Source organism: Canis aureus, chromosome X, assembly GCF_053574225.1.
Source record: "Canis aureus isolate CA01 chromosome X, VMU_Caureus_v.1.0, whole genome shotgun sequence".
Lineage (NCBI taxonomy): Eukaryota > Metazoa > Chordata > Mammalia > Carnivora > Canidae > Canis > Canis aureus.
Window position 1 is genome coordinate 31,286,901 of NC_135649.1, and position 14,771 is coordinate 31,301,671.

Below are 14,771 nucleotides of genomic sequence, written 5' to 3' on the forward strand. Positions count from 1 at the left end.
AGCCTAAGGGTGATTCTCAAAAACATCTGAACAAAAAAAAATTATTTGCTACCACCTGGGTCAAGGGATAACAGTTGGGGCAAATAATAGACTAACCCAGGAAAGGCTGGGCCATGAGACACTTTGGCAAACAAGGGCTTTGAAAAGCTTCCACATACTCCTGGGAATCTAGAAGGCCACACTCATGCTCAGAACTGGGTGCATGTTCAGAAAGACAGGTGAAAAGGCCCTAAGCTCTATGACTGGTTGATAATTTATATTTTCTTATACAATTTAAAGGAAATTAAACATGTATTGTTTATAATGTGAGGAAATGTAGGAATGTATTTTCATATAATATTCAGTCCGCATTTTGGCCACTTTACATCCCCTATTTTCGGTATGGTACTCAGGTTCATAACTTTGCACTCTTACCTTCTCACACCATGGTGTGTGCAACTAGAGGACAAAAACCAAAACTGTGTTCTAGAATGAATTCCAAAGTCACTTGTTCTCTATTCCTTTTATATAGCATCCTGTTCACGTCTAGTAGATAGTATAGCTTACCACTCTAAGAATGTTATATTCTCTTTGAAGCTTCCCTAAGTTTTTGAACTATCTCTTGTTCTTTTTATTTGCTTCTCTTGTGCCCTTCTTGTCTCTTTCATTTTGGATGTATTTTTCAAATGACTAGCAATCTTCGGTTGCTCATTTATTGAAGTGTTAAATCACCATATTGTACACCTGAAGCTAATATTACACTGTATGTTAACTATTAGAATTTAAATAAAAACTTAAAAAATAAAACCTGAGGGAGCTAAAAAAAAAAAAAGAGTGCACTTGTTGTGATGAGCATCAGGCGTTGTATGGAAGTGTTGAATCACCACATTTTACACCTGAAACTAATATTACACCGTATGTTAACTAACTGCAATTTAAATAAAAACTTTTAAAAAATAAATTGAGCTTCTAAATGCTGAATGGAATCTCTTGTGTGGGCAGAGTTTGCCAAATGGTGGGCTGCATGTTAGAACACACATGTGGCCTTCCAGCATTTTTTGGTAGATCCCCTTAAGTGTTAACATCACCGAGCTGTTCAATTTCTCCAGAGAAAGTTTCTTTATTCAACTGCTTATGGGGGGAATGGGGAAACCTGATTGCTTGCACTCTGATGATGGGTGGTATATTTAAAAGAACAGTTCTCTGCCATCAAGGGTATGGCCTTACTCTAGAACAATAGAGATCTACACTGTGACTTTCCTAGGGATTTGCCAGAAACTTAATCTAGCACCATTGTATCTGAGAAATCATATCACCCAGGAGGCATATCAGCTTATAATGTGGGCTAGACCTACTGCAGGGCCCTCTCTTGCCCTGGACCTCACTTGAAACTGGCAGCCTTCTAGGTTATCCAACAAATGGGTCACAGCAGTGTTCCCATGTGTTATATTCGAAATCCCAAAAGATTTACCAGTGCTGCACCACTTTCTTAGTGGTAGGGAGTGCAAAGTACTATATTTTGTCCTTTACCTTAGAGAGGATATTCTACCCCAGACCCCCAAATCTACAGAAATTCATGATGCAAATATATTCTTCAATGAAGTGGGCTAGTGTGATATTCTGCAGAATTTGAGGATGTTTAAGTTTCCTACATGCAATATTATTATAGAAAGCTTGAGAGTTAAAAGAGCTCCAAGGTAAGACAGTGACTGTGTCCTTGCCATATAAGGGTAAACTGTTTAATTTTTTATTGGCATATAATTTACATACAAAAAATAGAGACCGTAATTGTTGGGTTTTTTTTTTTTTTTTAGAAAGGGAGCAGGCGTAGGGGCAGAGGGAGAAAGGGAGGATCTGTTTTTTTTTTTTTATTGGTGTTCAATTTACTAACATACAGAATAACCCCCAGTGCCCGTCACCCATTCACTCCCACCCCCCGCCCTCCTCCCCTTCCAACACCCCTAGTTCGTTTCCCAGAGTTAGCAGTCTTTACGTTCTGTCTCCCTTTCTGATATTTCCCACACATTTCTTCCCCCTTCCCTTATATTCCCTTTCACTGTTATTTATATTCCAGAAAGGGAGGATCTTAAGCAGGCTCCACACCCAGCACAGAATTCAACGCAGGGCTCCATCTCACAACCCTGAGATCATGACCTGAGCCAATCAAGAGATAGATGTTTCACGGAGTGTGCCACCCAGGAGCCCAAATACCTTAGTTTTGACAGTTGTACATACCCATGTAACCACCACTCAAAACGAGATATACAGGGGCGCCTGTGTGGCTCAGTCGGTTGAGCATCTGCCTTCGGCTCAGGTCATGATCCTGGGGTCCTGGGATCAGCCCCTCATTGGCCTCTCTGCTCAACCTGCTTCTTGCTCTCCCTCTACCCCTCCCCTCTGCTTGTGCTAGCTCTCTCTCGCTCTCTCAAATAAATATATAAAATCTTAAAAAAAAGACAAGATAATGCAACATTTTCATCACCCTGGAAAGTCTCCTCCTTTACTTTCCAGTTAACCTCCTGATGCCCAACCAGAGGCAACCACTTTCTGATTTCTTTCTCCATAGATTTGTATTATCTATTCTTGGAAGTCATTTAAATGGAATCATAACAAGAGCACCTGGGTGGCTCAGTGGTTGAGCATCTGCCTTTGGCTCAGGGTATGATTCTAGGGTCCTGGGATCAAGTCCTGTATTGAGCTCTCTGCAGGGAGCCTGCTTTTCCCTCTGCCTCTCTCTCTCTCTCTCTCTCTCTCTCTCTCTCTCTTTCTCTCTGTCACATGAATAAATAAGTAAAATCTTTAAAAAAATAAATGGAACCATGCAGTGTATTTTTGTGCGTATCTGTCTTCTTGCATGCAAATTATGTTCTGAGGTTATGAACTGCTTTTGATTCTCCCTATTAATGAGCATAAAAAATTTCCAGAGCAGGATATGTACTTCTCTATTCAAGCTGTGCTATGATTCTGGTTAGTGACCTGGAGGTAATGAGGATGGTGGGGCACATCTTGAGAAAGAATGTCATCTCACAAGGCAACTCCTTCGGGTAAAATAATGACACAGTTTCCACAAAAAAGGAAGCTATTTTCCTCTGGCCAGGGACAAGGGGGATGCTTCTGCCACCAAGAGAAGCCCAGGGGGAAACTGAAGGGCTCATAATACTTGGATTCACCCACCCAAACAACCACTCCAGATCTCCATGTTCAACTCATTCCCTATCTGATTTGGAAAAAACAGACCTTACAAGTTTGTATATTTTGCCTTTTTTGCATCTCTGCCACCTTATCAGATCCTGAGCCTGATTTTTAGTCCAATCTGTCCTGCGGCTGCAGGATATAAGGATCTCCATTAAATTTGCCACAGAGGCAGAGTTTCTACTGCTGTCAAAAGCAGCCATTCTACTCCAAGATCCTTATAAATAATATTGTTGGTATATTGATCAATTGCCACAGCCACTTGACCTCCCCTATCTTGCCTTGCACCTCCACGTTATACCAATAAAATACCACATACCACAGGGGAAAGCTCAAGTAATTGCCATGGCACTTCGTGTCAGGGGTTGTCTCCACACACTTTACACCACCCACTAGATCCCTATTGCTTTTAGATGGGTAAACAGTCCAACTTCAAAACCCCATCCTAGTAGTCTGTTTTCTAGAACCACTGCTAATACCACATGTCTCAGCCAAGTATTTCTTTTATTTCTTTTTAAAATTTTTATTTATTTTTGTTTTTTTTTCTTGTTTAGATTCTATTTATTTATTCATTAGAGACACAGAGAAAGAGGCAAAGACACAGGCAGAGGGAGAAATAGGCTCCCTGCAGGGAGCCCCATACGGGACTCCCATCACAGGACCCTGGGGTCACAATCTGAGCCAAAGGCAGATGCTCAACCACTGAGTCATCCAGGCGCCCCTCAGCCAGGTTTTTCTAACACGGAGCCTGAGTCAGCAACTGAGGGGGGCACCTGACAGGATGAGCACTGGGTGTTATACTATATGTTGGCAAATCGAACTCCAATAAAAAAAATATATTAAAAAAAAAAGGAATCCCAGCACTAAAGCATCTGGGAGTTGTGTAAGCCTAAGGCAACAAGGATGAGGGGAAGGGTAAGTAAGGCCAGGAAAGATGTAGAACAACGTGATGCAATGCATCACCTCACTGGACACTGCTCCACAAACTTCAGGTCACTTGCCAGGTAAGTTTGCTCAAAATGGTTGAAAAGAAAAGGCTTGCACATGTTTCAGAGTTGGACGCAAAGGAAGAAAGTTAGAGAAATTTATCCACTGGGATCCCTCATGCCTCCTTGTTTCCACTCTCAAGGTGCACACTGCAAGGGGCAGACTCCTCCTCCCAAGTTTCCTCATCTGGTCCCTTGGCAGCTTCTCCCCATGCCTGACCCCACACCCACAGTATGGTGTTCTACCTAAGTGGTGTTCACGGGCTTTGTGTATAGGACATGAGAGTCAAGCAGGTGCAGGGCTTCAATGTAGACTGTTACCATGTGGCTCTGAAAGCTCGGCAGGAAGGGAGGGGGAGGTGCCAGAATATGGAATGGAGCCAGCACAATTTGGAAAGGGGGTAGAACCTCAGAAAAGAATCTGAGAAGGCGTACAAGTTTGTTCCCCATACAGGTTAGTCCAAGTAAGCCAAAGGATAATGTGGCCTACGATGAGATAAGCACTGGGTGTTATACAATATGTGGGCCAATTGACTTTAAATAAAATTAAAAAAAAATTTTTTAAAGGAGAATGTGGCCTCACATAGCAATGGTGGGGATGGAGAAAAGTGAACAGATTTGGGATACGTTTTGAAGACTGAACCAAGAGCACTTTCTAACAACCTGGATATGAGGAATCAGGGAAAGGGAAGGTTCATGGACAATCCCTATGTGTTCTACTTGGGTAACTGGATGGGACATGATATCATTTCTGAGATATGGGGAATGGGAAAGGAATAGATTTGGCAGGGAGAAGGTCAATATTTGGTGCAATGCTGTCCAACAGTTTTGATCAAAAACATTTTGTGTTTGTGGTTTATTTTTAGAGACTGAAGCAGTAAACTTCATCACCACATCCCATGACGATTCAATTTCTTAATTCAGTCAAAGGCCAGTCCTACACATAGAAAAAAACCAGTTACCACTTGCAAGATATAGCTCACAATATATGGAACAGCCTGACCCAAAAGATCTCTCCCACCTATTGGCCAGCGACCCATAATCTGTGTTCTGATTATCTATTGCTATATAACAAACCACCCAAACTTGGTGGCTTAATATAACAGCGTTCATACTGTCACAACAATGAACAAGGTTTGGCAAGGTGGGTTGATCTTTGCTTCATGTGGTGTCAGCTAGGGCAGCTCAACTGGGAGCTAGAGGATCTATGTCCAGGATGGCCCACTCACATTGACTGGCAAGTTGGTGCTGGCTGTCAACTAAGAGCTTAGCCAGAGCTGAGGACCAGGAGTCTCAGTTCCTCTCTGCAGGAGCCTCTCCGTGGGCTGACTGTCCTTCCTCACAGCATGTGACTGGGTTCCAAGAATAAACACCCCTAGAGACAAGAAGAAAAACCTGCTAGTTTCTTTTTTTTTAAGATTTTATTTGTTTATTCATGAGAGACAGAGAGAGAGAGAGGCAGAGACACAGGCAGAGGGAGAAGCAGGCTCCATGCAGGGAGCCCGATGTGGGACTCGATTCCAGGTCGCCAGGATCACACCCTGGGCTGAAGGCGGTGCTAAACCGCCAAGCCACCCGGGCTGCCCAACCTGCCAGTTTCTTAAGGCATCGGCCCAGAAACTGGCACAGTGCCACTTCTGCCCTATTCTATTAGCCAAGCATTCACAGAACCCAGATTCAAGGGGAGGGGACTAGACATCACCTCTCAATGGGAGAAGTGTCAAAAACTTGAGAGCCGGGAAGCCTGGATGGCTCAGAAGTTGAGCGTCTGCCTTCGGCCCAGGTCATGATCCTGGGATCTGGGATCGAGCCCTACATCGGGCTCCCCGCAAGGAGCCTGCTTCTCTCTCTGTCTGTGTCTCTGCCTCTCTCTGTGCGTCTCTCATGAATAAATAAATAAAATCTTAAAAAAAAAAACTTGAGAGCCCTGATTTAAAATGGCGCAGCTTAGCAGTGCCTGGGTGGCTCAGTCGCTTAAGTGTCTGATTTTGGCTTAGGTCATGATCTCAGGGTTCTGGGATCCAGCCCTGTGTAGTAGAGCACCACGTCAGGCTCCCCACTGAGCGGGGAGTCTGCTTGTCTCCCTCTCCCTCTACCCCTCCCCTTGCTCATGCTCTCTCTCTCTTTCTAATATATAAATAAAATCTGTAAAAATAAATAAAATGGCACAGCTTAACTCATAACCTGTCACTAGTTAATGATATCTTTGGTTTCATGGTAGTGGAAGAGGAGGGACTTAAACCATTTAGAGTTTGCTTATATGATTTTGCCAGATGAACTCTTGACACCCCTTAGGTCACTGAGAAAATGGGAGCCATGATGAAGAAAATAATATAAAGAATAATATAACTACCACTTTTTGAGCACTCACCATGTACCAGACATTGTTCAGAGTGCTTTACGTGTATCCCCTCATTGAATCCTCCTAACAAGCCCGTGAGGTAACTTAATATTATCATTAGGAAATTAAGACATAGAAGGGTTAAATGATCTGCCCAAAGTTATGCAGCCAGGAAGTAGCTGAGCTGAGAATCCAGACCAGATCTAACTCTAGAGCCCACACTCAAAACTATTTTACCGTACTAGAAAAAGTAGAGATGGGTTTGTCAAAGACAGAGGGGCTGCCAGGCCATGACCTTAAGTAGGGTCCAGGGGTTCATCAAGCCCCCACTGGTAGCAGCCTTATCAGAAGAAATATGTGTAAAAAAAAAAAAAAAACAAAAAACAACAACAACAAAATGAGCAATTGGGATTTTTCACTTCAGAAAGCATGAAAGGAAACAAATATTTGTTGTTGAGTAACTTTTATTTGTCAGACATTATGCTAAGTGCTTTATGTGCATTAATTTCATATAATTCTCTGATCAAGGGTTAGGAATTATTATTACTACCATTTTGCAGCTGAGGAAACAAAGATATTACTCTAGGTCACACAGGTGGTAAATGACCATGCTGGGAATCTAGCTCAGATCTAACACCAAACCCATACTCTTAATAATTGTATGCGAAATCATGAGGTTCTGTCTATCGTGGAATAACCCTAGGGTTGGGTCTCACGTTGTAGAGCCCAGAGAAAAGGATTTCTGAAAAAGTTAGGAGAAGATGCAGAATACTCTGAGTCCATCTAGCCCATCATATTGCTCTTAGTGAGGCAGCACCTCTAGCTGGTTGCCTCCCTTTGCACCTACTTCCTTTTATCCAAGATCTCATTAATAGCCAAGAATATTGACTCTACAAGGCACAAGACAGTCTGGGCAAATCCATCCCCAATTATTCTCCTCTTTATTCTCACTTAATTTATAGGTAACTATCAAAGAGAGATTAAAATAAGTGACTTCCTGATGATGCTGAACAATGAAGTTCTTAGCTCTCTTCACAAGTCTACCTAATTGGAGGTTAATTGAGATGGACCCTGGAGTGCCTGCTGGCTCAGTCAAGTAAACATTTCCAAGCAATCAACCCATTGTTAATTATAAAATAATTAGTTGCCCAGAGAAGGGAGGAGGGATGGTACCAGAAGAGGGTCTAGATTTCAGGATGCCAGTTGGGCCATTAAAATGCTTCTTGAGGGCAGCCCGGGTGGTTCAGCAGTTTAGCGCCGCTTTCAGCCCAGGGCGTGATCCTGGAGACTGGGGATCAAGTTCCGTGTCAGGCTCCCTGCATGGAGCCTGCTTCTCCCTCTGCCTGTGTCTCTGCCTCTCTCTCTGTATGTGTCTCTCATGAATAAATGAATAAAATTAAATATATATATAATGGCCCTGTAGACACAAAGCTCCATTCTTCCAGAAACAGCCCCAGAGGCATTGTCTGCACATAGTACTTCCATGGGAGCATCGCATCACTGTCTGCAGGGGCTCAGATGACCTAGACCTTACCTTTGAAAATCTAAGGCACCCAGGTTGGGAAACAGGCAGAGCAGCTCTTCTGTATTTCCTATGCTGATACCTGCTGAAGGTCTGGTTCTAGGTCCAGACCTGGGGTTCTGAAGAGCAGTAGGCTTCATCTTGGCTGACTTCTGTCCACACAGCCTGTGGCCTATAGCAATAGCAGCAGCACAGCCCACCCTATCTGGACTCATGATGCCTGATATTTCCATGTCTTCTCTACTGGGTAAACTCTCAAGACAATGTTCAGCCATTGTTCCCCAAGGGGCTAGAATTGTAGCCATCAGCCTGGATCTCCTCAAAGCAAGTTACTCTTTCTGAGAGACAAGAAATTCTAGTTTTACCCCACTGCTCAAGTCCTAAATAAGTATTGGTGAAGGGACATATTCCCTCATCTTAAGGCTGCTGGATGATCTTGAAGGATGAAGCACATATTTGGAATGGAAAAGTTCCAGTGGGTTCAAGGATACTCACAACTTTGCCCATCCATACAACAAAGGACAGCCTTTCAAATACAGCTCAGCCAATTGTGAGGCTACTTTATAGCTGCCTTGGCCAGCCTGGCTGTCTTGGTGACCTGCTTCCTGTAAAAGAGAAGTTTCACCTATACTCTCACCATGGACAAGGCATTCGAGATTCTGAAGGTCCTTTGCAAAATCGGGAGGGTAGGAAGGAAGACAGTGGTCATTTGTCCTGGGCCCTAAGTTAAAAGGTCCTCATATATGGGCTACTATACAAAGATAAATATAAGTAAGGGAATTGGGTGAGGCCTCATCACACAGACTGACACTAATTAAAATCCTACAAGCCTTGGTACTAATTAAACCTGAAAACAGATAAAGGGTGAAGAACCTCAAGATCTGAAAGTTCTGGGGCCTTAATTCAGTAACGACAACAAGGACACCTGATTATTATTGTTTTCTGTGTGTAAAGCATATTATATGTATTACCTCACTTAAGCTTCACAACCATCCTAGAGATAAATAGTAGAACTGGATTGTCTAAGAGTCAGGGAGGAGGAAAGGAGAGGACTCTGAGGGAAAAAGAGAGAAGGGCTAGGTCCCCTGAGCCTGGGTACACAAAGGTGCAAGAAGCAGGTTCTGAAAGTATCTGGGATCTGTGCGCCGCTCAACACCTGGAGGTGGTAGTATTTCCCCCAAGGCTCAGTTATCCTATGATCTTAACTCTTATCCACATTCTTCTGACTTTAGCTGGAGGTGAATCCCTTCTAGACTCCATCTGCTCTTGCCTCAGCAGGGGCTTGTGCCTTTCTGTTGTCTCCTCTGAATAACATTTCATCCTCACTTTTGGTCTTTTCGGAACTTCCTTCATCTGATAAAACTTTTTAAAAATATTTGTGGACAAAATTACGGTGGTAGTGAAAACATCAATGCTTACCAGGAGTTCAGGGAGAAGGGGGAAAGGATGAACAGGTGGAGCATAGAGCATTTTTAGGGCAGTGAAAATATTCTCTATGATCCTATAATGGTGTACACATGAAATATGCATTTTTCAAAATGCATAGAACTATACAGCACAGAGTAAGCCCTATTGTAAACTATGGACTTTGGTGAATAATATGTATCAATACTGGTTTATCAGTTGTAACAAATGTACCTGACTAATGCAAGATGTTAATAGGGGAAACTGTGAAAGAGAGAGAGAAGACATATATATATATATGAATGATTAACTGAGAGTTTAACAAGGAACAGGCCTATTCCATCTCACCACAAAATAAATTTCATCACTAAAAGTGAGACAACCAGATATGATGTGCCTTCTGATCGATGCAATAGAATGTACACAGCACCACTTACAAAGTATTTTTGCCAAAAGCAGTGAGCCTAAAACAAATAAATCTTCTAGTCTAGAACTAAACACCAATATAGGAAATAAAAGAGATAGAGGAACAAGTTAAACAGTACCAGAAGGAGGTAATCAGCCTAACACAGAAAGCAGGGCACTTTGAGAAATAAATGACCCAATTTCTCCAATAGTATGGTGTCTTACTTAGTTCAGGCTGCTCTAACAGAGTATAATAGATTGAGTGGCTTATAAACAACAGGAACTTCTATCTCACAGCTCTGGAGGCTGAAGATCAAGACGGAGGTGTCAGCAAGGTTGGGTTCTTGGTGAAGGCCTGCTCTCTGGTTACAGACAGCCATCGTCTTGCAGTGTCCTTACAGGGTAGAAGGGGCGAGAGAGCTCTTTGAGGTATCTTTTATAAGGACACTAATCCCATTCATGAGGGCTCTACCCTCAGGACCTACTCACCTACCAAAGACTCCACCTCCGCATACACATCACACTAGGGGCTAGGATTTCAACATAAGAATTTTGTGGGGAAGCACAAACATTTAGGCCTTATACATGGGGAAGAAAAAGAAGAGGGGAAATTGTTGTAGAATAAAAAAGACTTCAGAAACATGGCCATAAAATGAATTGTGCGGCTGTCATTTGGAACTTGCCTCAAAATAATCATTTTTTGAGAACACCGGAGAAATCGAATATAGGCTGGGTATTAGATCATATTAATGCATTATTGTTCATTTTGTTAGAAGTGATAATGTCATTGTAGTTATATTTTAAAAGTCCTTATTTGTTTTTAAAAAGTTATTTAAATTACATATATCTGTGTTTGTATATATGCACAGGCCTACACACACATACGCTATTCATGTGTGTGTACCCATACAAATACATACAAAATTAAAAAAACAAACAAACATTGATTCTGGGTGCCTGGGTGGCTCAGTCAGTTAAGCATCCGCCTTCAGCTCAGGTCGTGATCCCAGGGTCCTAGGATGGAGCCCCAAATCCCGCCCCCTGCTCAGCAGGGCGTCTGCTTCTTCCTTTCCATTTTCCCCACCCCCTGCTCATGCCCCCCCTTCTCTGTCTCTCTCTCAAATAAATAAATAAATAAATAAATAAATAAATAAATAAAATCTTTTTTCTTTTTTTAAAGATATTGATTCTAAGAGTGGAAAGGTTAGGTATTAGTTGAAATTGGTTGAAGAGCAACTTTTTTTTCTTAGCTTGGTTACTAGAGCACATGAATGCTTTAGCAGCAGAGACAGATACAGAAGTAACTCAAGACTTTGGTATTAGGTTAAAGGAAGTTGGTGACAAAAAGCACTGTACTCACAAATACACTGATTGGAAAACCTCCATGAAAATAGATGGCCAGTAAAACAGAGACTTTAAAAAAGTCTTGTCATACAGGCTGGAAATCAATAGAGCTTCTAATCCCAAAGCTTTCTTTCCAGAAGTTGGTAAGGGAAATTCAAAATAGATTTGAGCCTCCTGAGTGTAGCCATAGTGTACTTCAGAAAGCTGGTGAAGCACACATGGTGTTCTTATTCAAAGATTTTAACCTGTGAGTCATCTGTGATAAGAGTCTCTATCATGCCCTAAGATTCCCTATTAGCCTGCTCAATATGGTGGGAAAGAGCTTAGTTAGGGCAATTTTTTATGGTGTTAAACAGTAAATTATGCAAATATTTTGTTTTTAACTTGTGCTTTTTTGGCAATAAAATGTTTATATGCTGCATTTGAACTTAAGTCACCCCATTGTTTATTCAAGATGAATGAAAAGTGACTGTAGAGATCCAGGGAAGTGAGCACTGTTGTTCAAGAGTTTCAAACTGCTCATCTACAAAACAAATGAGTGATACTTCTTGCTCCTCATAATGCCTGTTTCCGTACATTCGTGAATTGTTGGTTTGCAATCACAATACTAGAACTGATTAAATGTGTAGAAGGCCCTTTTGCAATTACACTGCTTATGGCTTAATCCAAGTATTTAATAACTGAAGTTGCTAAAAAAAATGAACCTCATCCTGAGTAAGCATCTAGATCCAACTACACATTTACAGGAAACACAGAAGACAGTGGAACATGTTAAACGATACCATGGGAAAGTTTTCAGCAGAATCTGGGCTGTGGAAAACTCTACTAAACAAAGAACCAGTTTCTTCAACAGATAAATTGTGAAGAATAAAAAGATAGGAGAGGGGATCCCTGGGTGGCGCAGCGGTTTGGTGCCTGCCTTTGGCCCAGAGTGCGATCCTGGAGACCCAGGATCGAATCCCACGTCAGGCTCCCGGTGCATGGAGCCTGCTTCTCCCTCTGCCTGTGTCTCTGCCTCTCTCTCTCTCTCTCTGTGACTATCATAAATAAATAAAAATTAAAAAAAAAAGATAGGAGAGGAAACTATAAGTTAAAAGAATACAAGAAACATATCAACTATTACCATGTATGGACCTTCTTTGCATTCAAACAAGCAAACAGAAAAAAAATATGACATTTATGAGACAACTGGAAATTTAAACATGAGTGAATATTTGATTATATTAAAGACTAATTTAGATATACTTATATATAATTTATATATAATTTATATATAGCAGGTCTTCCTGCTATCCAAAAGTAGAGTGTTGAACAAAACTATGAACAATAAGAAAACAAACAATACAATTTTTAAATGGCCAAAAGACATGAACACACATTTCACCAGAGGATATACAGGTGGTATATTACTTTTCCAGAGCTGCTGTAACAAAGCAACACAAACGTGGTGGCTTAAATAACAGAAATTTATTCTCTCAAAAAAAAAAAAAAGAAATTTATTCTCTCATAATTTTTGAGGCTAGAAGTCCAAAATTAAGGTGTCTGCAAGGTCATGCTCTCTCTGAAGGCTCTAGGGGAGGATCCTTCCTTGCCTCTTCCCAGTTGCTGGTGATTGCCAGCAATCCTTGGCTTACCTTAGCTTGTGGCAACATAACTCCAATCTCTGCCGCCGTCTCTACATGCTTGTCTTCCCTCTGTGTATGTACAAGTAGTCACCCCTTTTCTGCGGTTTGCCTTCCACAGTTTCAGGTACCCCTGGTCAACCACAATCCAGAAGCAGATGATCCTCCCTCTGACACAGCGTCAGAAAGTCAATAGTAGCCTAACACGATGTCACAAGCCTACGTAATTCCTCTCATTTCATCTTACCAATTCACATCATCACAAAAGTGAGTACAGGACAATAAGATATTTTGAGAGAGAGAGAGAGACCACATTCACTTAACTTTTATTACAGTATACTATTAAAATTGTTCTATTATTATCGCTGTTAGTCTTTCATGTGCCTAATTTATAAATTAAACTTTATCATAGGTATGTACATATAGGAAAAAATATAGTACATAGTACATACTATTCATGGTTTCAGGCATCCTCACAGGTCTTGGAACATATCCCTCACAGATAAGGGCAGACCACTATGTGTGTCCAAATTTCTCTCTTTTTTTTAATCAGACTTGTTTTTATAAACTTAAAAATATGGAATGCTTCACGAATTTGTGTGTCATCCTTGCGCAGGGACCATGCTAATCTTCTCTGTATCATTCCAATTTTAGTATATGTGCTGCCGAAGCGAGCACAAATTTCTCCTTTCTTATAAAAACATCATTCATTAGATTAGGGCCCACCCTAATCCAGTATGACCTTATCCTAACTTGATTACATCTGCAAAGACCCCAATTCCAAGTAAGGTCTCATTCACAGGTTCCAGGTGAACATGAATTCAGAGGGGACACTAGTCAACCAGTATAGATGGCAAATAAACACATCAAAGATGCTCAACATTATTAGTTATTTAAAAAATACAAATTAAAACCACATGCCTATTAGAATGGCTACAATAAAAATAATAATAATAAACTCTGACAATATCAAGTACTTATAAGGACAACAATTTCTTATAAAGTTAAATACCTTCCATGTGACCCAGAAATTCCACTTTTAGATTATTTTTTTTAAGTAACTCTGCACCCAATGCGAGGAGTGAACTCAACCCCGATGTCAAGAGTTGCATGCTCTACCAACTGAGCCAGCCAGGGGGCCCCCCACTTCTAGATATTTACACAAAAGAAATTAAAATTTATGTTCCAACAAAAACTTATGCACAAATGTTCATATCAGCTTTATCCATAATAGTTTTATTTGGTAACAACCCCCAAGTCCTTCAATGGATGAAAGGACAAACTGTGACACATCCATACGATGTGATACTACTTACTAAAAAAAAGAGCATAAGGGAACATTTAGGGGTAATGCAAATGTTCTATATCTTAATCATAGTGATGGTTATACAAATGTATTAGTTTTTCAAAACTTAATAGATGCTACAGTAAAAGAAGGTAAATTATACCTCAATAAATCTATTTTTAAAATAACAGAACTGAGGGGTGCCTGGATGGCTAAATCACTTAAGCATCTGACCTTGATTTCAGCTGAGGTCATGATCTTGGGGTCCTAGGATCGAGCCCCATGTCAAGCTCCAAGCTCAGTGAGGAGTCTGCTTGAGGATTATTTCCCTCTCCCTCTGCCCCTCCTCTGTCTCTCTCCCTCTCTTTCTCCCCCTCTCTCTAAAATAAAAATAAATATATTTTTAAAAGAATAGAACTGAAGGAATATATATATATATTGCTATAGGCTGAATGTGTCCCCCTCAAAATTCATAATTCATATCATGAAACTTAATCTCCGATGTGATGGTATATGAAGGTAATGAAGCCTCTGGGAGGTAATGAGGTCATGAAGGTGGAGCCCTCTTTTACAAGAGGAGACCACAGAGAGTTCCCCTCCCCTTTCTGTCATGTGAGGCCACAATGAGAAGACAGCCATCTGTGAACCAGGAGGCAAGCTCTCACCAGACACAGAACCTACCAGTGCCCTG

At 41.2% G+C, this 14,771-nt stretch overlaps 1 non-coding gene across 1 annotated transcript; it reads right to left on the reverse strand.

Annotated features, from left to right (window-relative positions):
* Positions 1 to 13,366: 13,366 nt before the first annotated feature.
* On the reverse strand, positions 13,367 to 13,473 carry LOC144309369 (U6 spliceosomal RNA). The gene has a single exon (XR_013375386.1). It is a non-coding gene; the product is annotated as a U6 spliceosomal RNA (small nuclear RNA).
* Positions 13,474 to 14,771: the final 1,298 nt, after the last annotated feature.